This window comes from Syngnathus typhle, linkage group LG11 (assembly GCF_033458585.1).
Source record: "Syngnathus typhle isolate RoL2023-S1 ecotype Sweden linkage group LG11, RoL_Styp_1.0, whole genome shotgun sequence".
Classification (NCBI taxonomy): domain Eukaryota; kingdom Metazoa; phylum Chordata; class Actinopteri; order Syngnathiformes; family Syngnathidae; genus Syngnathus; species Syngnathus typhle.
In genome coordinates, this window is record NC_083748.1 from 11,769,977 (window position 1) to 11,795,846 (window position 25,870).

The window sequence follows — 25,870 nt, forward strand, 5'->3', positions numbered from 1 at the left end:
CAGCGACTCGCAGGTTTCCTTTCAACGCTATTTACCGAATTGGATCACTCACGACTTTCTGGAAGTCAAAAGTCAGAGGAAGAAACTGTAAACCTTTTTTTGCTTCCTTTCAGTCGTTGTTATAATTTTTTGTTGTTGGATAGTTTGGTTATCTCATGTCTGTCTCTTGTTTCGTTGCTGGTGTGCTTTTACGAGGTTTCCTCCAACTGGCGGCGCCAGGTTTACAGTGCTGGCTTTGTGACCTTTGACACTCAGTAAAATGACCTGCTGTGTTCGCATGGGGCAAGCAAATCGCTCATTCACTCATGACTCCACTCAAGTCTGCGTTTGAAAGGTGCATCATGGACTTAAAAAAAAAAAAAAAAAAGAAAAAACATCCAAGGCGTGTATGTCAGCCATTAGCGTTGATAGTTTGGGCCTCTCCCCTCAGAACCTGCTCAACCAGAAGTGTCAGCATTAGTGTCTCAGCGGTTGACTGCCCGTCTCATGTTCGTGATCAGATAGTGGAAGGAGGATGTCGTTGTCGGGAAGACGACCACGTATGCTAAGTATCGGCGAAAGTCGGGGGGGGGTACAGGCTTTGATGACCTGTTTAGCAGAACACGGCCGTGAGGTCTTATTGGATGCAGTTGAGCGGGCTTGTCGATACTTTGCTGAGTGGGGAACTGATCCCACAAGGGAACCACTTTATTACCAATGGCCACTTGTACAGAGTATGGGTTTGATGGTGGGAACATGAAAAGGATCTATTGACTGAGATTGTGTTTGCCTTGTCATATTTTGCGGATCAATGAGGTCAAATTACTATCTCTTCAGTTACTGACCAAGTATTTGGTGATCCGATTCAGCTGGGAGTTCAGTACTTTTCATTCTTCCACTTAAATTAAAAATAAAATAGTTCTGTGAGGTGATTGGGCACCTGTTCAACACCACCCTGTTCCATTCCTAGTCATTTATTTTTCCAAATTCTTGCAAGAAGGCGTGCGCCGTGGGAGCGATTGTACTGCGACGCGCCCAATAAAACAGAGTGAGAAAAAAGTCCGAGCAAGCGCTGACTTGTGCGGCTTACCTGTGAGCTCCGTCACGTCTGCTCGTCAGACAAAAGAATCCCTCGCTGCGCCTTTTTTCTGAAACGGCTCGGCCCGAATGACCCTCCTGCTACGCAGGCTGCAGCACATGACGCCCTCGCTATTACCCCTGCTGACAAGCGGGCAGGACACACAAACAAGAGTCATACATTCAGGCCAGTACTTCCAAAATGGACTTTTACACCTTAACACATTTCTCGGATCCACTTGTTAGCCATAAACGCTCGCCAGCCTTGCCCCTGTCACTGTTCCGATTCCATCATGGCTAAGATTTTGAATTTGGAGCAGCACATTCTTGTAACCCCTCGAAATAATCTGCAGTTGAGTTTGAGTCAATTGCCAGCACAGGAAACAGATGGCCCCGCAAATTTAGATAAGTGTGTCCAAAGGATAAGAACAATGTGAGCGTTTGTAATTGAACTTTTGTCATAAAAATGTCTCGAAAATTAAATTGAAGGACTTTTCACGTTTTAACAGAAAAACAATACAAAAGATAAATAACACTGGACAATGTTTACAATTTTTTTCAAATCAGAATTGAAAGTTAATTTTTCTGTATGATATTTTTGTGCTTCATTTTTGGGTGAACCATGCAATATGTTACCATGACAACCAAGGACAAAATGACAGCATTGTGTACACGTTTACATTTTCGAGGCTACTATTTTGTGACGAGCAACATTCGTAGCAACTTTCTGCGGAGTTGTTGTTCTTGATCAAAATATGATTTCTGCTTGTCTTGCTTTCTTTGCAGTTTTTTTAGCGCTAAATTTCCGTCTGAGTCACCTGTCCGCCCCCTGCGTGACTCACAACTAAAACACCTGCAATCTGCGCTCAGGTCATTGTCTGGAAAACCTTGCTTGATTTCTAGGTCATTCTTTTAAAAAAATAATTGCAAAATAAAATGCAAACATCCCACCACAGTGAAAGCCAATGGAAAATGAAATTGTGTAATCCGATGACATCACCGATGATGTCACTTTTTTAAATGATTCTGAGAGGGTATCAAGGTGGGCTCGGATGGGTTTAATTTGTCCAAAAAAAAGGAACTGTTGTGATGGTGGCCTGGGAGGTGTGTGTGGGGGGTGAGGGGGTTCTAAATGGGTTCATAGCCTAATCCCAGAGGAAACTGTGGAAGAAATTAATCTAAATTACAATGATGAGTCTGGAGTCTGGAGGGGCTACAAAGGCAGGGGAAGCAGGGCGTTTGTTTGAAGGGAGCGTGGTGGTGGTGGTGGTGGTGGTGGTGGGGGTATTTCTTTTCTCTGACCAATTAGTCGCCAAGTGTAGCACCGGACCCCCTCGGCCCCTGCGCTCCTCCGCGCACAGACAACAGATGTTGCCGGTTCTCAGGGAATGTGCGTCTCATTGCAGGCCTGCTTGCTGTGTGCGTCATCTTCCTGCCTGGATGATGTCAAATGTGACATCATGGTCGACCAGGCACAGCAGCCACATGCTAGAGCCAAAACCGCACTTTTTTACTGCTCCTTGAAGTTTATCAAAATATCCCACGCCTCAATCGCGGATCGATAGGAAAGGGTCAGATGAACGGGTTTGCAGAACGACGCCTTTCATTGTTGACTGTAAAAGGATTAGAGATTAGGGGGGGGGGGGATTATTGATCCGTCTGCGTCTGACTTTTTCTTTGCTTCTCATTGGGACCTCACACATGGTCCATTCCCAGGAACCACGGGAAGAAAATACCTGCCGACAGGTTTGCACCCGGGTTTGCTGTATGAGGAAGGCTCAAGACAACATTTGTGCAAAAACTCTGATTCTTCACAACTGTATTTTTTTTCATCCACGGACAGCTCTGTGGTTTTCATGCTGGCTACATAACTCACTTAGTAGGTGTAGTCATCTCAAGCAAAAGCCAAATGGGGTAACGCGCTGCCATGGCAACTGTTGATTTGGTTTTGTTATAGAATTAGGTTCATGTTTGCTTCGTGTCCTTTGGTCTGTCTGTCCCGTTAGGTTCTTGGGTCCACCTAAGCGTGTCATTCCAGTACCTCGTCCAACCAATGAGCTCCTTCCAACCTTTAGTCTTGTCCGGGTGTTCCTCAATGTCTCGTCAATTTGTTTGTACTTAGTGTTCTTCTTTTCATTCAGTTCTTGTTTGTTCATTGTCCGTGTCCTTGGCATGTTTAGTCGTTGCTGGACTTTTTGTGTCTCAGTCCTTTCGTAGTCTAGTGTTTCTTACTCCTGCATTTTATTTTGAATTTGTGATAGTTGTTGAATTATTACTTTGTCAGTTTTATTTTTTTTCTTAATGAATTACATTTTGTTTTGGAACACGTCCCGCTTCCCTGTGTTTGGGTCCTCCTCTAATCCGCAAGTCAAATCTGCTTGCCAAGTCGCAATTTCCAAATCTTATCCCTGTTGGTCATGAAAGAATCCTTGCACATGCATTAATTATTATTATTTTTTTAATTTGTAAAAAAACAAACAAGTTATATAAATTCCTGGTCTCCTTTTATAGAAAGCCAGTGCTTAAAGTGTTTGATTAATTGGGCCATAATGTAGACACAAAAATGTTAGGCTTTCATGATGATTATCAAGGTTATTTCCTTGTAAATGTTGATGGCCTGTATTACATAGTGTTGGGTAATTATGTGGAAAAGAATAACGAGCACAGGACTGAGCAATTTCAGAATGGGTCAGGCTCAACGGGTATTATCAATCCCACGCCCATTCGTCGTACTAGAGAACATTTAGGGCTTAGGGAGGTGTCAAATCCTCAAGAAAGGTGCCCCAACATTCATTTCTGTGGCACTGGACTTGAGGTCGTGGAGCATACACGTGTACGTTTGGCCACGGTTCAGCTGGAGGTAAAGCTCATGACCGTGGCTGTCAGTCCTTAAACAGCTGTACGCCACCGCTTGAGCTTTGGCCTTGGGTGTTTTGACTCTCAAATACCGGAGACACACAAGCATTTGTAAAACAAAAGAAGAATACAATGAATTGGATGTTTTTGTAGAATAGGTTTTTAATTTGTCAAACTAAATGAAGGACTGAGGATGCTTCACTCCTTGCAGTTTGTCAGTTACTTAAAAGGGGCGGATTTCCGCCAAATTTCAGCTAAACTGCTGTCACGCTCGGAGAAACTCAATGTGGGGGCGCCGTCATGTAAATTAGCAGCACGGGCTCATCACAAGCCAAACGCAACTTGCTGACGGACCAATTCCAGGTGGCTCGCAGATGAATGACTTTGTAGCGTGGAGCCGTCATCGAAACGCCTCAGTTGGGCAATGTCCATTTCAGAGGTCCGAAAGCATCCGTATGGAAAGAGTCCGTGTGTGCCACAGCAAAAGAGAAAATGAAAAAGCCAAACACGCAAAGCCAAAGCCCCTTTGAACGGAGCTCTGCGACAGCAAATGCTTCCAGTATGGAGTGAATCATTGTAAAACCACATTCATTTCCTGCATGTGTTTACCCAAAGAGGAGGATGAGATACAAAGCGAGACCAGACTTGTTTGCAGCGTGCAGGACGGCCGCTGTGTGTGTGTGTGTGTGTTTGAGGATTTGAGTGTGCGTGCGTTTGTGTTGAAAGGGAGATGCACTCATCCTCCTGTGGGAAAGGACATACTTAAGCAACTGGAAGTAACACCTTAGTAGTTTTATGACGAATACGTCCAACATATGAGGATTGAGTCTGTTTTAGTTTCAGAAAGTTTAATGTGTTGCTGTGCAAAAAGTAAATACTTTTGGTGTGTAATGGTATGGTATTCCCAAAAGAGGTTGGTTTAGGGTTGGGAAACCGGGTTAGGTTTTGGGATTATGGGATTAGGTTAAAGCAGGGGTGTCAAACTAATTTTTGTCGCGGGCCGCATTTTATTCATAGTTTCCGTCGGAGGGCCGTTATGACTGTCAACGCATATATTATATACAACTGATGAATAATGAGCTTTGAAATCAGACACTAATAAAAATTGTTCAAATCATTTAAAAAGATGGATGGTAATACAAATTGCTAGCAATAGATGTAGGTTTTAAAAGTGAAGAAAATTTGCAATTTTAGTATTGACACATAAAGTCAATGCACAATTTACATAAAATGAAGTGGGAGGCCATATCTGGCCCCCGGGCATTGAGTTTGACACCTAAAGGAATGTGACAATGTGTTTTTAATCGGATTTAACTATTTAATTAGTTAACAAAATGCAGTTCCTCTCAATTATAATGGTTGGATTAATCAGGCTCTTAATCTTATCCATTGATAATGTATGTTTTTCCAGTAATAATGTTCCCTATTGTGAAGGATTTTTATTTTTTATTTTTTTTTACTGCTGCAGCTAGGATGATTTGCACTCACCAATATTGCTTATTCTACAGTAGAATATGTTTCTTGAATGTTCAGGTTTCCTAAATCAGTCATTTTTATGTTGGTTAAATAAATCATAGTAATTAATTTAATGCCTGAAGGGAAATTCATTCAGTTTGAATTGCAGACACTCAAGTTGAATGAAAGAGCAACACACTGAAGAATTAATGTCCGCAGGCTGTATTTGTATACGTGAACATTGCCTGCTTTGTTCCTTAAACCGACAAACGTACATTTGAATAAAAGGCTCCATGTTTGACCAACCTGCCCGTATTTCCGTCGCTCAAACGGCGATGACAAATGGCTAATATGAATAGTAATGAAGCGTGTTTCTTTCCTTTCCATTTATGAGGGTGCCAGCTAAAATTGCACCTGCCTTTCCGGCAGAGAATCAAAAAAAAAAAGAAGCTGAGCGAGTTAAATGTGCATGACTTCCATGACGCAGGCAACGGTTCTGCTGATGCAACCACCCCTGCACAAACTGGCACGTGAAAAAGACAATACACACTACACCGGGGAGAAGGAGAGCGAGTGACGGCAGATGTGCGAGATATCAGGCTGATAAAGTTACTATCTCAGCATGTTTACGCTGTGCAACCGCTGCTCTTCACTCTCTCCTGGTACCTATCTGATGAGGAGCCGCGATGCTCGGCGGGGCCTTTAAATCTACATCGGAATATGAATCAGTAAACTGGTAAAATGGTTGCTTGGCTTTATTGGCAGGTTGATCGCAACACGATGTCAGCTCCAGGATCGTGACAAAATACAAACACAGAAATACGGGGAAACTGTCCTTATGTGTAAACGTAAAAAAAAAAAAAAAATGAGTAGCTGCAAAAAGGAACACAAAGTTCTGTGCGGTTTCTGTCTTCAGGCGGGTAACGGCTGTTCTGGTGTTTTTGACAAAGGCCCAGTTTTGTTAGAACCGGAGAAGCTTTTTGAGACTAAAGGTGAGATAGCTCCAAAAACAAGACATTTGAACTTGAGCTGTTATTATTCCGGCTAATTCTGAACAGACGTCAAGTAAAAATTGTGGCAAGCTTTCACGGGCCGTAAAAAACAAAGACGTCAAGGTCGTCTTTAGCTCAAGTTTGGGCGCTACCTGGTGCAAAACGCAAACTTGGCACGAGAGCGCTTCTTGGGCGTGGAACTAACCGTGTGGACCGGAGCTGCTACGAGACACTCCATATCAAGTAACATTGTCTTTATATCGCAGGTCTTCATCTAGTTCCAACTGAGCTTGCCACCAGGATACACATCGTTTTTGTTTCCATCAATAAGACGTGTGTGGCAATTGTTTGTTTTTGCCCTTTTGCAAGCATGAGTGAGCCTGAATGTGCGATTACACAAGTGTGCAAGTGTAGGTACGGTAGAAACTTGAACGTACACTCGCGTGCGGCCCGTTGTGTGTGTGTGTGCGTGTTCAATGCTTTGTCCAAACAGACAGACACAACTCTGCAGCAGGCGAGAAAAAACGCGCCTACTCGAAAATATCCCTCTTGTTCCGACTTGTTTTTATCATTTTCCGCTCCAACCGCCTTGCTGAGGTTTTCACGCCGCTGTCACTGGTGAGAAAGGAGGAAAAGGTGGGGCAGTTGAAGAATCCTAAAAGTTACCCTAACTGAGAATTTTCTATCAGTTCCAACAATCAGTTCTTTGCAGGAGCCGATCTCAAAGCATAATTTCCCGTGTCTGCAGGTATACCGCAGTCCTTTTTTTTTTTTTTGCCTCTGAGGGACAACTCTGTCTCAATGGTCTCATCGCCATCTGATTCCCATTTCCCGAGTGTCCCCGTGGAAGTTGTCGCAAAGGAGTCACCGAGTAACCCAGATGGAAGGAAGGGAGGAAGAAAGTACAACGTGCCTTTCCTTTTGACGATACGCATCTTAAGGGAATTTAAATAATCGGTGCGATGTCCTTGTACAATCAGGATGAGCTTCGGGGCCGCATCCTCTCAATTTTGTCTCAGAATCGCGATGTCCGTCTGTCCTCTCTACCATTTGATGCAATCATTTTCAGCCGTTGCAGCCATAATATGCTCCTTCCTTATGAAGAAGGCACACTTTTCCACCCCTCCTCCCCAGGTGCTAGTCTGTATTTTATACCATAAAATAATATAAATACAAATAGATGTTTAATCGACATTCTTGTGCAATAAAAGAAGACATTTTTTGTTTTGCGTGCAAATAAGCCTGAACTTTGACCTTTTTCCGACATATCTGACTGACAGCAAATGCAATTTGTTTTTTGCAGGCTTGCGTTCATGAGCTCGTGAGCGCATTCATCGGCACTTACATCTCTCCTTTATGACCATTCTTGGGATGCCGCGCATCGTGTCATTGCGTTGCGTGCCGGCGCAGGCCGCAGCTCATTGCTCACAAGTAATAAAGTCAACGCATACGTCGAAGGCAGCGTGAGAACAGCGAGAAGGCAAGCTGCCCCGTAATCTCCTGCAGTAGGAAGGGGAAGTTAAAAGGGGACGCTAACAAGTGCCGTTTTATTGGAGCCTCCTCAAATGCCACGTTCAACATGATTCACGAGTACCAGAAGGGAACTTTGAAGGACCAACATAAATAATTTCAAAGTGATATATATATCAACTCAATTGAAAAGAAAAATTGTTTCGTTTCAACAGAACTAAAAATCAAACGAATGAGTCAAAGTTTTTGCAAAAGTGAGCACACATGACTGTATTCAGTTAACGTGCACCTGCCACCACCTAAAGTGCCTCAGCGGAACCCCAAATAAAGTTCTGATGTTCTCGTAGGCTTCCCCTGACATTTTTGTATAGTCACATCTTACAACGTTAGCGATTGTACACACACAGCTTCCACAGCAGGGCTCCGACGCTATGTAGACTTTTACGTTCCACGGTGCATTGTGTAGACAAAGTATGGGCTGTGTGTGTGTGTCCCCCCCCCTCCTTTCTCTTCTTGGAAGAAGAGTAGAGGAGGAGGGCTTAGGGTTAGCATGTACACACGTAAACATCCTCCGGGCAATGGGAGTCATCCTGGGAATATTTATCTTTGCTGGTAATGCAAAGAGGCAGCCAACCTCCAATCTGGCCTTTGGCTATTTTCCCTGAAATTTCCCAAATGGGAGGGGGGAGAAAAGTGGGAAGGAAGCTAGGAAGGAAGGTGGCAAAGTCAAAAGAAGATGCTGGACTCGTCTCGTCCATGACATCCACATGGGTGAGCGTGTGTGTTTGTATGGGCAATTTATAGATGTTTGCGTGTTGCTGTTGCATGAGAATGTGTATTTGTATGTGCGTCCGTCCAGGCGGGTCAGGAGTGGGCCCGAGGCGGGGCGATGAGTCGTGTTGGGGACCTTGTGTTTGGTGTGTCTGCAAGGCAAAGTGTGGTAGGGTGATGAAGACGCGTGTGTATTTGTGTTTGTGTAAGTGCGCGCATGAGTGTGTGAGTGTGTGGTTACGCTCCCACACCCCGGGCCAGCATCTCTCAGGGTGCGCTTGATTCAAAGTGAATGGCAGCGTGCCGCGTGGCTCCATTGTGGCCAAATGTCTTGTGACACTCCTCGCCTTGTTCCTCTGACGTCTGAGGACAGACACACACACACACTTACACACACACACACACACACACACACACAGAAAGAAATGTGGTAAAGTCAACTGATTGCCCAGATTTAAATTTTTGTCACTATTTGTTGATGCCGAATCGGCTTCGAGGAAATCCGATTGAACATTTATTCAATTTCCTTGCTAACTTTCCGTTACAGGTCCATGTTCTCATGTTTTTTGTCGTCACTTGTACACATTTGTAATTCAATGCACTTCTAAAATGTCTCGCTCTGTTTTTGGCCTTCTAGTAGATGACTAACCCTGGCTAGTAAAGGAGCACGCTGCGCTAGTGACAATAAGCATGCGTCAACTTCTCGTAGCTTCCAGAGCCCTACGGGAGACAAGTGCATGGCATGGAAAACTTGACATCAAGGATATTGAATAAATGCTCGAACGGTCTGCTATACTTTATTGTATCTGTTTGCACGACATGTGTTTTTCTTTAACATTTCTGACCCGCACCAGCGAGGGCCTGAGGCACAAGGAGGGGTTGCACATCCAGACGCACACAAAAGCAAGTGTACAGCTCCGTGGCCGTGTGTTTAATGTGCACGGTGCAACATATGCGCACGCCAGGACTATTTGCAATGACAGTCGCTGTGTCCATTTGGGCGGCTTCGGAACTCTGTCACGTCGCATGAAGTCTTTGTCGTCCTTGCCGCAGGCTGGCGCCCACCAAGATATGCATCGCTTTTGACTCGAGCCGTGTTTTTTGGGACTCCTACATGGGGTCGGGTGAAACATTGAGAGAAAGGAACGGGTTACAATTCCGGTTAAAAAAACAAGTTTTCTCATTCGTCGTGTGGAAAGAAATTTTAAAATCGATTGGAAATGTAACTGAAAACTATTTGTATATAAATGTGTCAGGAAATTTGACTGATAATGTGAATGGGAAAATTTCCCAAGGAATATTGTGGAATAAATCAGTTAGAATTTTTGTTTCCTTGTTCCTTGTGTCAACCTATCAGCTTTCTTGAGCCGCCTCTCGTCAGGTGTGCCTTGTTGTCTTGTCAGTGTGATGGTATTTAGTTCCCTGTTTTCTATCACTCTGTTTTGCTGCTTTGTTGTTGCTGATGTGCATTGTTGTTGTGTTGTTTTTGTGGTTCTTGCTGTTGTTGAAGACTTTGTGTATACCAATGTCCCAAAAGTTATCAAATGTGACTTGTTTTGTATTAGATTACTCATTGAGTTTATGAAAAAAGCCACATGTTAAAACCAACCAACCCCCCAAAAAAAGGTTATTTCACAAGTATGTCACTACATTACAGAAAACCGAAGTGAGAGGAAAGTCAGATTTGTTTGAAAGTGGGATTGGGGAGCGATGAATTTTCAAGTCAATGTTAAAGGCAACATATGAGTCAAACAGAACAGATTTGCACTTTTGAACCTTTATTCTCCTTCGCATTCATCAAACTCTTCAATTTGAATCCTCTCACTCCTTAGATTGTTTTTGATACATGTGAGCATCCTCATTTCACCCTGGCCTATTACAAAAGAGACCATTATGTGTTGTGTTTCATCTGAGGGCAAATTGCATACTTGTCTCTTTCTGTGAGTATCACAGAGACACGCGTTATACACGGATGTCCTACCCTCTGGCCCGCTTTAACCCTCGTCTGCAAAACGGCGCAGCGCTAAGGGTGTCTTTGGAGAAGTCCGAAAGACCAAAATCAAACGTGAGAAACCATCAAAGCTCACAATTTTGGCGATCAGAGATTTTCAGTCATTTCAATAAGAGCAATTTAGTCATGTCTTTGAGAGGTTGTTGTAAATTTGGTCCTTACCAGCCTCTCACGTGGTCCTCAGAGCCACGAGGTCATCATCAAAGTCCTCGTTATCCCTCCCGCTCCGGGTTCTTGTACCTCAGACGAGGATGAATTAGCCAATTATTAGCGGAGTGCCCCTGGGAGGCGTTTGAGGCCCCCCAGGCTTCATTGTGTCACGGCTAGCGCACGTATTCAGGGCCTCAATTAGCTGCCTGCAAGAGCCCGAATCTCTTCCCTCTGAGTAGGTGAGGGAGATTTTAATTCAATTAGGATTAGTTTCCGAATGTCCACTGTTGCCGCAAGCCACTTTGTCTCGCTGCCTCCTTCTTTCGGTTTGGGAACCTCCCAAATGAACGAAGCAGACAATGCACGCATCTAATTTTATTTTGATGAATGCTCCTGGCAACAGAGGACATGGAAGCTTTGTGTGTTCATTAAATACCTAAAGGGAAATTCATATTATTTTTTTTGGGTCACAAAGTTGATTTCTGGAATCTGGGTTTTGAATTATCTGGAAATTTGGAGGGTGAATGGACCTTTGAAGCACCTCGATCTCGCAAGACTGTAGCTCAGCAAACTAAATTCTCAACGGGCACTTGGACCTGTTGCGTAAATCCATTTTCAGCAGTTACTGGAAAGGACAAAGCCTTGTTGTCTAAATCAGACCTCCTGCTTGTGTGGCTGTGTGTGATGCTGCAGAAAGGAAGGAAAATGATCTTTTCAGTTTGTGCCCTGGGTTGTGATGGATTAAAGATTAAAGATGTTTGCGTTCCTTGTTTGCAGAAGTCACCACATACGCACAAAAGCAGAGCTGTGTTTTGTTATATTTCGTTCCTGTTGCTAAGTGGATTAAATGCATAAACATGTCGGGTTCTATTCTGGATTCCTGGACATTACGCCTGCCAGTGTAATGGAGCCTCATGTTCTGACCCGGGCTTGGAGGTCGAGACTCAGCAAGTCGAGTCTATCTATTATCAAGAGAGAGGTCAACGAGGCGTTTAACAAGCGTGTCTGCATGCCAGCCAATGCGGGTCACATGTTCTGACTCCAAGTGAGCAGACAAATGAGAGGGGGGGGGGGGTGTTGTCTTGTCACATCTCCTCCCCCGCTGCTTCAAAACATCCCGGGCAGTGCTGACAATCAGCCGGTGCCTGTCGCTTTGGTGTGGAATATGCACAGTCTACAGCTTCGACTGCTTCCTCACATTTAGGTGCACTTCTTCACCCAAACTAAACGGCACAAATCTGTGAGAATGGTGTGCTGAATCAAGTGTAGGGCTCCCATCTTCATTCAGTTTAGACAAATGGCGACTATAATCATTTGTTTTCGTGAAACACCAAAGATTGAAAACCACTGCACAGTAAGGCCTTAACTCTCTCCAAAAATTAGCCTCCTTTTAAACATTCCAAAAAATGACCTAAAAAACACAACCTAAGTTCTGTTTGTTGATTAATTCTGAGTCCCCACTCATCTGTTAGTGATCTCCTGGTGCACCACTGTGAACACTGTGAAGAACAGGGAGGGGGGGGGGGGGGTTGTTGAGAGTCAAGAAAAGTTTTTTTAACTGCATCCTGGTACATCCTGCCTTAATGAGGCCCCCCCTCTCTGTCTGCCCATCTGTCCCCAGCAGGATTGGTCGCACGGGGCCCCCGTGTTTGTGAGGTATGCTGACAATGCGCAACGCTGTCAGTGTAACTTCATGGTGGACAAGCGTCCCTTTTGTCATTTCTCACAGATTACTCCCCAGGAGGACAGAGATTAAGACATTTATCTCTCAGACCCCACCCCACCACCACCACCACCTCCGATGACCCCTCTCTGGGGTATAGTCTCATTAGCTCGAGCTGCAGTGGCTTGTTAACCTCACTAATCGAAATGGGAACGAGTAGAAAGGAGCCAAAGAATTTATTGCCAGGTCCACACTTCAAAGAGGAGGGTGGGGAGGCGGCATCAAGTCATCCATGTGTGTGTGTCTTCCCTTCTTGTTGGCAACAGCGCGAGTTCCAGATGACTTTCTAATTGGCTATCGTTCCATTTTACGTCACAATCCATGGATGTGGAAAATTCGTGTTGGATTTGCAATAGGAAATATTGACCAAAGTAATATGTACGATTGTCAACCGGGATTATTTTCCAAGCGTATCAGGGAGGAAAAAGACATCCCACACCAGACGACTATTACCTTAATTTTCGGACTATAAATCGCACCGGAGTATAAGTCGCACCAGCCATAAAATGCCCAAAAAAGTGAAAAAAAACCATATATAAGTCGCTCCTGAGTATAAGTCGCCCCCCCACCCAAACTATGAAAAAAAACGCGATTTATAGTCCGAAAATTACGGTAATATTTTTGAGAAATCCAGTTATCGGGCCTTTGCTGACTGATTGTAACAGGTACCCCACTTAAATAGTAAATGGTCTTTGACAACATCTATCTTGCTTTACTGAAAAAAAGAAATCTCAGGTCAAACTTGCACGGGAGTGAACCCGCTCAGATTCCAGCGTAGTGGAGCTAATGTATGTTTTACAGCAGGGGTCCCCAAACTTTTTCCTGTGAGGGCCACATAACTTTTCCCTTCTCTGATGGGGGGCCGGCGTCAGTTTGTAACAGAAAAAGTGTGACGATCGTAGGGGAGCTTAAAAAATTTATTGTTTTCCAGAAAGCCACACATAACCAAATAACGGTTATTTAATAACCCTTTCCAGGTTCTTTACAGAAAAAAACTCAGGAAACAAATAATAACACTATTAATGAAATAAATAATAACTAAATAACCCTCTCTGAGTTCTTCACAGAAAAATCAGGAAATAAATAATACCTAAATAACTCTCTCTGGGTTCTTCATAGAAAAAAAAAAGCCATGGAACATTAACTTTCTGTTGTGCCATGCCCAATCTTAACAGATAAAAGTTCAGCTTAGTTGTCAGACCAGAATCTCTCTGACACATATGAGCAGTCTCTTAAAGTTCTTGTGTTCCTTCCTTATAATCCTTTTGTAGGTTCCAGTAGGCTTGTAGACACCGCTGTCTTTTTTGTTAAAGTTTGCTAGTGCGTCATAGTAGTCTGGAGTAAAATTTGTTGGGGCAATTCTTAGGCGAGATCCGAGGTGTTGGTCCGTTTATCTCGATCTGTGACGGGTTGATGTTGACGTTCATGTGGCTGAACGTCACGTCGCGTACGTCGAGCCAAATTGGCCACTCTCTTTTAAATGCTCGGCACTGTGTCCACCTTGCTTTTCCTTGGGCGACTCATTTTAATGGAAGGATTCCAGGGGAAGGTTTGTGGGTGGCTTTAGCGCAAAACTGCATCTGAAAGCTCAGCGCGCGAATTACAAGAATGCTGTCGTCACAGCCCACGCTCTAAATTCGGGACTGATACAAATAGAGCGCGAGTGCGCCATGTCCGTACACGCGCTTGTGAGTGTGCACCGAGCTGTCTGACACGGCTTCCGGTAGTAAATGCGCAGGCGAGCGCTTCCCCATCTACTGGGGAAACGCAGTCATTGCAGGCAAAATGACCAAAAAAAAAAAGTTTAATAATACAATTTGTTCAGGGTTGGGGGGCCGGATTAAACGGTCCCATGGGCCGTATCCGGCCCGCGGGCCGTAGTTTGGTGACCCCTGTTTTACAGGAACGTGTTGCAGCCTGCCTCACGCTCTGATCATCTACCAACACGAACACACTCCCATACAACAAACAACTTCGACCTTATTAACGCTTTTAATCGAGGAGTCACGTGCCACATGCCTGCTTTGGCACTTAAAACTTTACCAGTCTGGTTTCAGATAAGACTTCTTCCTGCCACCATTTTTTCTTATCTCAAAGGTCCTCGCTTGTTTGATAAATGCTCGGAATGCATTTTTTTTTTTTGCCTTAAACGGACGAGACGCTATTAACTTAGGCACGGATATTTTTGTGCTGTGTCTACTGTACATTTTTAAGTAAACTGGTGCTTTCAAAAGCAAGAAAGAAGTGATGAAAAGCACATTCAAGCACATGGAGTTCCGTGGTGTGAGTGTGTCCCCTTGATAAAACAAATGTATTGACTGCTGATAATAGCCAAGCATTACGGAAACCGCAGCAGTCATTCAGCACAGAGTTCTCCTCGGAATCTATTCAGCCAGGCCGGGAGTGGCAGTCAACACTTAGCAAACGGCGAAATCCCCAAGGTGCAGAAAGGTACTTTGTCGAGGCGAGCGTGTAATCCATTGATTCAATGCTACATGTTTATCTTTTGGATCTTTGTGTCACTTACGCTGCGCTTGTGTGCTCGCCGTCGTCGTCAGTGACAGCACAAGCCTCTTTTTAGATGGGAGTCAAACAAAGCCAAACGCTTTGGTTTGGTTAGGTCGGCCCGGGTAGGGATTTGGCTCGTCCTGATTCACGGGCGCACACCACAATAGATGCAATGAAATCTGTTAATACCGAGCCCGTTCGCTATTATCCCGTGCCTCGCCTTTTAGGTGCGAGGTAATTCAGCAAGGATGATTTTTATTTGTACAGACAGCCCGACTTAGACTCACAAACAGGCTGACTGACAGCAAATCAAGAATAAGGGCATTTGGAGGTGCACGAGCCTTGAAAAATAAGAACGCATATTTGGACTGTTTTTATGCATCGTCGGAATTTCCGAAATAAACACAGCCGAAACTCAGGTCCAGTTATTCCTTGCTGTCGGTCTTGAATGGAAAGCGTTTCAATTTTGGGTCACGACCTCACATTATAGATTTTTTTAATTGACCCAGGAATATTATGTCTGGAGAAATGACATTAAAAGCACACGATGGGCACCGATGAACAAACGCACACTTTAGGCTGTAAATTAATGAGAGGAACAATTGGCCAATAAATACAGTGGGTGATAGTAAACCAATTATTGCCCTTTCTATATCTTTGGCTCGTCTATTAATTTCTTTTTTTGCGCAAAAAAAAAAAAAATCTGTCATTGCACTTGTCACTTTGTGGCACGTCAAACAGCAGAGAATGTATTCAAGCCCGTGGCCAAGTATGACCTTTTTAGGGGGCGCTCGGGCGCAGTTTTCCTCTAATTAAGCCGTCCTTTTTCATGCATACGCAAATTCATACACACACACACACACGCACACATACACACCACGAGATGCCTTGCTCATTAGACCGACTCTGGGATCAACAGATTAATTTAATCTGCATAAATGCAAATGTCCTGCTTGGGTTTCCTGAGCGCAATATGACAGCGGTTAGCACTGAGGCTAACCCAAAGGTTAAACGAAAACTCTCAACTATAAAAATAATTACTATAACATAGAATATAATTATAAAGCATTAACGCATAACATTATTCATCTGCATGATATTTTTTTTTTAACGTCTTTGCAGCCGGAAGCATGCTACAGTACTTCTTAGGCAAGCGGTGCGCCTAATTGGTTTGAGACAATGACCACTTGATGACCCCAATAAGACGCTAACAAAATAATAACCTCGTCACTGGCGCATATTAACCCAATTCTTGAGGATCCTGCAACAAGGCCCGAGCGTGGACGACGCTGGCAAGTCTGGCGCAGGCGTGTCAAAGTCTTCCTGCCTGCAGAGCTCGTGTGAAGTCAAGCATAGGCGAGCTTTTCCTCATTAGACATGCCAAATAACTAAACACATGTTTACTCTCATAGGCCCCATTGAAACATCCATCTACCAAAACACGCAATCCACAAATCCGTCAAACCGATTTGGGATCGGCTCTTTCTTTATCGACAATGAACACAAGTGTGAATTGTGTCTCTGTCACCTGGACAGAAAGTTGAGAGTGGGCATAAAAATAGCATCACATTCATGCAACTGAACCTAGTTTGCCTTGTAGCTGTGCGTGCGCTCTCGCACATGGCGTCAAAGCACTTCAGCGGCATTTCAAGAGCCTTTATGAGTGTGTTGGTAGTGATACCTACAAGGCCCTCAGTCGCACCAGTGGGCACGGCGGCTTCCACGGCCCGCACGCCGACCCGTGTCCCGTTGTGCTGAGCGGGGCCATACGGACGGCCGTTTAACAAGTTCCCCTCCCGCTTATTTTTTTCGCATCTGCCGCCAGCCCTCCCTCGAAGCAAGCCGCAGTGTGAAAAGGTGGGCCAGGGCTTTTGCGAGCAAGAGAGAGGGAGAGATTACAGCACAGGGAGGAGTGAAGTGTGTGAGAGTGTTGACACACTACAGGCTTGGCCTCTAGTAAATACACGGGATATCACACAAGGGGGCCACTGGATGAATGGCGCTGCCTCCCTGGAGAGTAGACACACCGGGCCTGCACTCATTAGCTTCCCTGAGTCAAGGCGGGAGAATAAAAGGGGGCCGGGCTGGCTTTCCCCTGTGACGCCGTCGCCGCCGCCACAAAAGAGGGCCTTCATGGGTGTGTCTCTCAGTTGGGGTCCCAGTGAAATGGAAATGCTGTAATTCCCATGAGCTGATAAATAGTCACAGACTACATGAGATTCCAAATCAATCATTGTTTCAATTAGTGTCCTTTTTTTGTCGAACAAACTTGAATTGTGTATAGGCCACACTGTTTCAAAGAGTGTAAACAACCTGCTGAGGCCTTTTTTTTTTCTCGACTTTTGCTCGTCACGTTAAGCAAGACGGACGTGCCTGTGAGTTTCCTCCAGCTCGCCTAATTGTGAGCCACTGCATTGGGGAGCTACGGGCCTCCTTCCGCTTGCAGACTCCTTGAGCTCTCCCGCGCTCAGCTAAACTGGCTTGGCAGCCGGCGTGTGTACAGTGCCAGGCTGGAGGGCGAGTGTTGCTGCTGCACGCTTGAGACTTTTCTTGCAAGGAGACTCTGATGAATGCTGCTTATCTCCCGTTCTTTTGTAATTTTTTTTTTTTTTTTTGGCACGCATCAGTGTATGACTTGTGAAAAGCGCCCGAGTGAGGATTGTAAGTGAGCAGGACACCCGTCACAGGTCCGCCCGTGAGACCCAGTGACACCTGTCATCACGGCTTACATTGAAGACCTGCTACGTTGCACCTCCAGCCTTGCCTCCGTCACTACCACACCAGGGAGGGTCGGGGGTGCGGGGGTCTGGATTAATAGATCCGCTCTGCACTCGCTTCCCTACTGGTAGCAAGGTTAGCGGGCACATTGTGAGCGGAGAGGAGGGAGCGAGGCATGAGGAAAGTCGGCCTGGTTTGTCCTTCAGATGATGCGTTTGAGGCCCTGTGGCTATGCGGCCCACATGACTGCGTGCTTGGGACAAAGAGGCTGCGTGTGTGTGCGCATGTGTGTGCGCGCTACTAGGATGCTCCACAACAACTTCACTGTACCAGTGTCACTTTGAGATTCTTTCAAAAATATTTGGCAGACAATTCAAATATTGTTCCTCTTTTTCTGTGGATCGCTACTAATTAAAATCTTGTTCCTTTTTTTCGGTGGATCACTATGCCAATAACGTTGCTGTTTAAAAGAAATTGTGCAAGTCACGTTAATATCCAAAGCAAAACACAGAATTGCTAGCTTTAGGGCTGCAAAGAGCAAACTTTATATTTTTAGACTGAAATAACCACAATTATTAGTTTATTAATTCATTTAGCAGCTCAATTTAGACCAATGGGTATTTTATGTACAATTAAAATATGAATTAATTGATATAAGTAACTATGCATTTATCGGAGTATTCTTATTGATATACATTTTCCAGTGGAAGGGATTAGTAGCATTGCAAAGCACTTTGAGTGGCTAAAAGTATCCAAGCACTGCAGCATGCACTCTACATAAAGCCTGTACGTAAAACCAATTCAGGTATCAATTGTTGTCTGAACTTAATTGAAACACTTCATTGTGTTTTTAGTCTATGCCGAAAAACTGTGTCTTTGGGGGTTACTGTGCTGCGGCTGGCGGTACTTCATATCCCGGCAACGCGGAGAGCTGATTATTGCTCGGTCGTGAGTCGCCGTGCATAAAGTAGCCGAGACAGAAAGAAGGAAGGGCGGAATGAGGCCTGTTGGCTTCAGAAAGCATTTAACAACTTCCCCTGGAAATTGAAAGAGGAAATAGTTTTGGGCTGGATTGCAGCGGGGGGCGAATGAAGCCCATATGAGGACCAGATGAAGACCGAGCGTTGCCAAGCTGGCCTGACGGTGGGAGAAAGAGGGGGGAACCGTGGTGGGGGCGCGGGGGGGGGGGGGGGATTCATGCTTTGATGTCTGTCATTAACATGTTCCGACAAGAACAACAAAACATGAAAACACAAAGTGGGATCATCGTGTATTTGTGTACAAGAGAGTGTTTATGAGGGCATTTAGCAAACTTCAACATTCCCCCCCACCCCTCCACCACAACCTTTCCACTTTAATTCTCAGCTCTGTTCCACACTAATGACTTCCATCCACTTTGTGTTTTCATTAAACCGTGTATGTGTGTGTGTGTGTGTGTGTAGGCTTGTACATACTGTAACAAAACATGCCGACTCCCCTCACAATGAGGAGAGACAATTTTCTTGGCAGATGTTGACCAACGTCGGAAATTTGGGATTTTGCAGGAATTTGTGTTATTAAATATTTATAATGAAATAAAACTGTCAGTTAATGTAAAACAAAGAATGCTTGAACTTGGTAGCTTGAAAGTGACTCGGGATCTTCACCCAGCCTAGCTCTTGGGTCACTTGCAAAACTCTATAGTCTCTATTGGGTGTTTTGTTGTCATGGCTTTTGTTTTAGTCCTAAAAAGTTCAACTGAGGTGCTGACACTTTTTCACCTTTCCAACCGTCACGAACTCCAAACTGACTTGGCGCAGGTGTGTTCCTCGATGCTCGTCCTATTGCTTGTTTTGCAATCAGTCATGGTGTCAAGCCCCCTCTCCGCCGTTCTGCCTTAGTAAGCGGCGGTAAAACAGGAAGGCGGCTGGGAAGTGGGCCAGAAGGCTTGACGATGAGCACGTGACATCCCAATGGATGTTTGGCCTCTTCTCGGATCCATGCGCTTTTGGCTCGTAGTCTGGCATCTCGCACTGGCTGGCGGTAGGGCTTGGATTCTTCTCGTGCGCGGCCCGCTCGCCGCCGTGCTCTCGGATCAGCGCATGACTAAGGCACGCGTTGTGACATTTGGTGGTATTTGCATATTCATTTTTGACATTAAAAATCCCTCTCTGGTGCCTCAGGTGTTCTCCACGCTAAGGATCCAGTTCCTCACGTCCTCACTAAATGAAATTGACCCGACAGTCGGGCTGATAGAGAATCTGAACCACCCGGTTGGCGAGAGAAAAAAAGGCGACAGAGCACTCAGGGAAGTCTAGCTCTGACTCACTCTGGTTTTAATCAGGTCGGAAAAGCTGTGTTGTCATGCGATGATGCAGAGTCCAACTCTCGCCCTCAGGTTGGCACGCAGGTCAACGGGGGTGGACCCGGAGAGACTAAGTCCTGGTACACGCATACTCATTTGGTACATATTATACGATTTTTTTTAGTTTAAATTTATTAAATGTTGGTGATCAAAGTAGTGCTTTGGCGCCATCTTGAAACCCATGTTGAAGTGAGGGCTGTAGCTCTTGAGAATTTTCGCCGCTTTGTTCCCAGAAGCATTCAAGTATCACATGAGCTACATACGTAAAACAAAGCGGCAGGACGCTAACCGACCAGTGGCAGAAAAAAATAGACGAGGGGAATGGGTGAGCCAGACGGGAGAGGAGGGTAGGGGGAGAGAGTGTGGGTGACCGCGGGGCCTGTTTGTGAAGGCGACGTTGGCGGTTATGGGTTTGGCCCCGAGCACCGGAGCTGTCACTGAGAATTACAGCGAGGGTAAGAGTGTAAGCTGCCCCAACGCTGCTCCACACAGCCTGGAGGGGCACGTGGGGTCGGCCGCCCGACTGCTTGAAGGAAGACGGAATGCCCGTTTGCGCCTAACATTTATCGTCACACACCTTCCGATGGGTCGACGATTTGTGATTGAAATTATTCAAGTGGTTTAATATCTACAATTGTCTGCCCAACCCTTTTCTGAGCAGAGGAGGGCAAAAAAAGCAAATGAATTATTTAAAATTATTTTTTGTTATTGTTTTGATTGTTTGTCTTCATTGTATTAAGCTTAGTTTGTTGACTAATAAGCTTTTTGCTGGCACACGTTAGCTAGGCATCATGTCAACCCAATGTCAAATTGCAATATTTTGTTTTTCTAAACCTGCTCATGCAACTTCAAAAGTAAAAGTGCAAGACAGATGATTAGCGCTGCCTACAAGCCAAAATATTTACTTTTGCTAGCGTCAACTCAATCAGAGATGGCCTTTATTAAAGATGATTGAGCTTGTCAGCAGCCTTCGATAACCAACAACCGCTAATGTGAGTGCTTCATCTTGTGGCTGCACTAATTATTACGTAAAACCCACGGGCAAAAGTGGCTGCCCAACCATGGCAAGTTGCCGCAGGCTTGTTTGGGGGGGAAATGTCTTGCACATTCCCAAAGGCTGCAATTATATATACATTTTTTACAATGCACTTAAAATACCTTAAAGGCCTCTAATGAAGACACGTAATGCACACATGTACCGTTGTAGTTATTGTTTCAAATAATAATTCAGGGACACTTTGTTGACAACAACTGAACATGATAATATGAAAGTAGGTACAAACATTGTCAAATTAAATGCCATTAACCAGTCTATAATTCAATATTCTGTAAACACTGTTCACAAAATTTTGAGAGAAAGAGAGCCCCCTAGTGTTACTTAGTGACACCGCATTTATTTAAATGCAAATTATATTCTATTTGTAAATCAAAAATATAAATGCATATAGACACACTGTCGGACGTATACACCATTTAGAAAAAAATCCACATTGTAAAAATGAAGAATATATGTTTTCGTTATTTATTTATTTTTAAATCCAATCATCAATACAGTACATACAAGTGGCATAGAAAAATGGATGGATGCATAAACAGATCAAGTATACAGTACAGTATATGGTTTATATATTATAAATAACATGATATACTTGATATAATTCATGATAGTCACATATTCAGTGGAACATTAATATTTGTTTTTCTCTGTCATGTGACCTTCAGAGCAATTCTTTTCAAGTCATCCATTCTCCATGCAGCTTATCCTGCTGCCAATAAATACGCATGAGTACTATGTTTGTGTTTAATGCTATCACTTCCCCAACCTGACAAGAGCAAAGGAAAACAAAAATTAAACAGACAACACATTGTGTGTCTTTACTTGAAATATCCGTTAGCAGAAAATAAAAACACAGAGGCAACTTATATGCAAATCCATTCATCTGACATTGTGTCATGATTTACGTAATGGAAACGCTGTAGGGCGGACATGAGAATGCAGCCACAACCCAAAGCATTCAGGTGTGGAATTCCAGCTCTACTAAAGGGTTAAAAGGGGGTCAGGGGAAGAGGTCAAAAGGTTCTGCAGGTACCCCCGCAACCTTTTTCTTCTCTCTGCCACACACACATACACACAGGAGCTTTGTGAAGCTGTCTTTTGTCATGCACACACAGCTGGGCAGGGCTCCAAAATGCAGACGACATGCCAGGTTAAGTGACGGGTGTGGCCAGGTCACAAAGATCAGCATCTCTTTTAATTACCCAGGACGTGCAGCCATATTTCAGCTTGCGTGCGTGTGCGAGAAAGCAGAAGCAGGGGGTTGGGAGCACTTTTAGACTCAACAGCATTCCAATAACAACCTGAAACCTTCAATGGATTACAAGTGCAAAGGCCTATTTGTGCCTTGCTATGGACCCACCCACTGGGCTCCATGACAACTATTAAAATGGGCAAAGCATGAACGCTTTAAGGAAGATGCAAATTAATGAGTCGTCTTCTCACCTACTTTCTTATTTCTGGCGCCCGGAGGCAACGGCGCGCTATTCTGGAGATGTTTGGAGCATTCCAAACAGCCTCCAACTCTTGCCGTTTTGTCTTGTGCTTCAGGTGCTTCAAATTCAATTTTTGTTCAACTTGCGTTTTACAAATTGGAACAACAACACATATGTAAGTATACAGTATCGAAGGAGATTAATGGCTTTAAAAAAACACCCCAGGATGATCTGCTGGATTAGATACGCTCATTTCTGGTGTTGTTGTTATTGTTTTCTCCACCAGCACAACAGGTTCCATTATTTCCGAAAGTGCAGATCAATGGAATGCACGTCAAAATTGAATTCCACTTAAATATATATTCAGCTAAATTGAGCAAATTTGAAATTGCCTGGAGTCATAACTGAAGGATACATGTGGAAGAGTCAAAGAGTGTAAACTGGACCAAACTCAACTCTCATGCATCATATTAGTATTCATGATGTTATCATTTGAAACGTTTGAGGGGACTTTTTGGTATCCCCCTTTTCTAGTAAGCTAACGAAAGCCCCGTCGCCAGGTAACAGCCCTTTTCAGTTGTTTACAATAAACACTGCGATAGGCATCACACAAGACCCGCCCCTCGGGCAGAGGAGAGGGAAGAGTAACAAAGAAAGCGGGAGGAAAAAGAACACAACTAAATGCATCACTATGATGCTGTGTTTGGAAATGGGACGGTAGATCAATTAATGAAGCATTATTAATGAATGTAAAATGTGATGCAAAATATTATTATTAAATTTCTGGTTACAGGTTAAAGTTGATGAAATGCAACAGTTGACGATTGTGTGATAGGCAGACGGTTTGTCACTTTTTTTCAAATCTTCATATTTACACTGAGGTCATTGCGTGACTACAACAGGGAAACATTTTGACAAGCTGACTGCTCAGTGCAACGCAATTACGGGAAGCCAGATTCTTATGTGGATGCCATCACTTGGAGTCTTCTTATCTTTCAGAGTGAGTGGCAGCGGGCCCTGAGGCCAAGCGGCGGCAGCGGGAGGAACGCTGAAGATCAAATCCACGCAGCTCCATGACCCGCTGAGGAAGTTGAGGTGGCAGTAAAAGAAGTTGAAATTGGTAAAAGTGCTCCAAGTGTGTACGTATAAGTGTGTGTGTATTATATTTGTGTTAGAAGCTTCAGGGTAGGCATCAATGATGTACAGTTTTAAAAAAAAACTTTGTTGTATCACGCCAATGACAAATGTTCACTTTGCAAATATTCTTGCCAAGATTGTATAGGAACTTTAGCAAAAAGTCACTTTCAAGTCATGATGTGTGGTGTGTTATTTTCTGACAGAAAAAGAGAGAGAGACGTGGAGAGAGTGAGTTACAGCTGCTGACAGGACAGACGGAAACTCAGACGAACAATTCCCAGTGAAAATGAGCCGCCGGCTGGGGAGATTAGTAAAAAAAAGCCAGAAAAAAAAGAAAGGAGGAGGTCGGTTAGGGTGATGAAAATGATCCACGCCCTGGGGGGGGGCGCTGCCTCCTAATGTGACTTATTCCCTCGCAGCAATTAAGCAGACTGACGTTCGGCGGAGAGGACTTGCATTCTTTTGAAGTAGCGAGACTCGGAGATTGCAACAAGTTCCAACTAGACTGCTTTCCAATGCACGAGGAAGATTTTTTTTTCTTTACAATCAGGGGTCACTCAAAATCCTCCCAAGGCCATAATGATGGCATTATGATGTCATCATCAATTCGCAACTCTGAAAAATATCAGCTGCTACTTTTAATTTTCCTTATGTAATAATTCTTACATGTTACAGTGTTCTGTAAACTTCTCACTAAAAGCTTTCTTTCACCATCTCACGTTTTCTGCTGTTAAAAATGAAGATTTCTCGTGGAGTTGAGTTGTGAATCAGTTGTTGTGCAGGAAGGGCCCCCGCCACAAATCACGCATGTAACACCTTTCTTCTGCCTTGACAAGGTCATCGCTTTGCCTCCGAGGCATCAACGAGTTAGCGGCGGCTGTCAGGTGAGAATGCACTGGTTATTCCATTGTTCATTTGTTTATGAGCAAAATATCGTAAATGTCACAGAGCATTGACAGAAAGCGGGCAACCAACAGTCGTCAACGTCTTAGCCGCACTTGCAAATGACAAATCTGCTTGGAACGGGTGAAAAGTGTTTATCACTTTGGATAATTGCTGTAAATCTGTCATGTAGTCTTTGTGAAGTCACAAAAGTTTCGAGCTAAACTACAAACTTAGCTTAGAATTTGCACTTGTGAAAAGGCCAAAACAGCAGAAGATATGATGCAAAATTGACTTTATTTTTCACTTGTAAAATCGGCAAATGTGGAAAGTCTCCAGAAAGCCCCAATAACATCACAAGATGTCACTAGATTTGTTGCGAGACACTTTTTAAAAAATCATTTAGTAATGTTTTAAATGAAAGCTTCTATTTGACAATGACCAATCGGCGCAGTGACACGATTAGCGACGAGCGCTGTTGCCGAGCCCTCTTGATGCTGATGAGTCTGCCGGCGATTCACTGCGGGCCAGCTTTGAAATGTCACTCCCAATTGAATCTGTGGCGTGATTCATTTCTCCGACTCGCCCAGCACTGCATGATACTGAGCGGGCAGAAATGTCAAAGAGGATGGATTTTTCAGAGGACATTCCAGAGTTTTGTCATTTGTGTAGAAAGGAACATCAACAGAACTCTCAGTAGAGAAGAAATCAAAAGAAAATGTAAATGAGCAAAGAGATACTGCTGGGACCCACAAGCCTATAAGCAGATTTTTTTTAAATGAGCATCACCTCTCTTCTTGATGTGAATGTGAATGATTCAGCATTCGAGTCTACGCTTAATGATGCAATAGGAATTGAATGGTGGCCAGTTGGGGAACAACATTTGGTTCGGTGTGCCTCAGGGATCTATTGTCGGTCCTCTGTTCTTTAATAACGACACGCTGTTAGGATACAATTGTAGTCGTAAATATGTTTAAATGCAACTATACAAAATCAATGATCACTTCATTTCAAGCATTTAATTCTGTTTATGTTGTATTTCGGTCACTACGTCACTCTCCTCTTGTTTTCAAATTCTCTATCCAACTAGTCTTCTCAAGTGCAACTTAATGACTTTTGGTCTCCAGGGCATAACATGTGGCTAATTTAAATTAGCCACCCACTGGATAATTAGAGGGCGACGTTTCCAGACAGGCCTGTCATTGTGTGTCATTCTTTTACGAATATTGTCCAAAGGCCTTCGGATGTGCTGTGTGACTGCACATACAGTATCAGTGTCATTCTTCAAGTCAGTTCAAATGACAAAA

At 44.1% G+C, this 25,870-nt stretch overlaps 1 long non-coding RNA gene across 2 annotated transcripts; it reads left to right on the plus strand.

Moving 5' to 3' along the window:
• Positions 1 to 14,821: 14,821 nt before the first annotated feature.
• Positions 14,822 to 25,510, plus strand: LOC133162690 (uncharacterized). Of its 2 annotated transcripts, none has more exons than XR_009716261.1 (3): positions 14,822 to 14,935; positions 23,544 to 23,664; positions 23,885 to 25,510. It is a non-coding gene; the product is annotated as an uncharacterized LOC133162690 (long non-coding RNA). The 2 variants fall into 2 exon arrangements; XR_009716260.1 differs by lacking the exon at positions 14,822 to 14,935 and adding an exon at positions 22,365 to 22,719.
• The last annotated feature ends 360 nt before the right edge of the window (positions 25,511 to 25,870 follow it).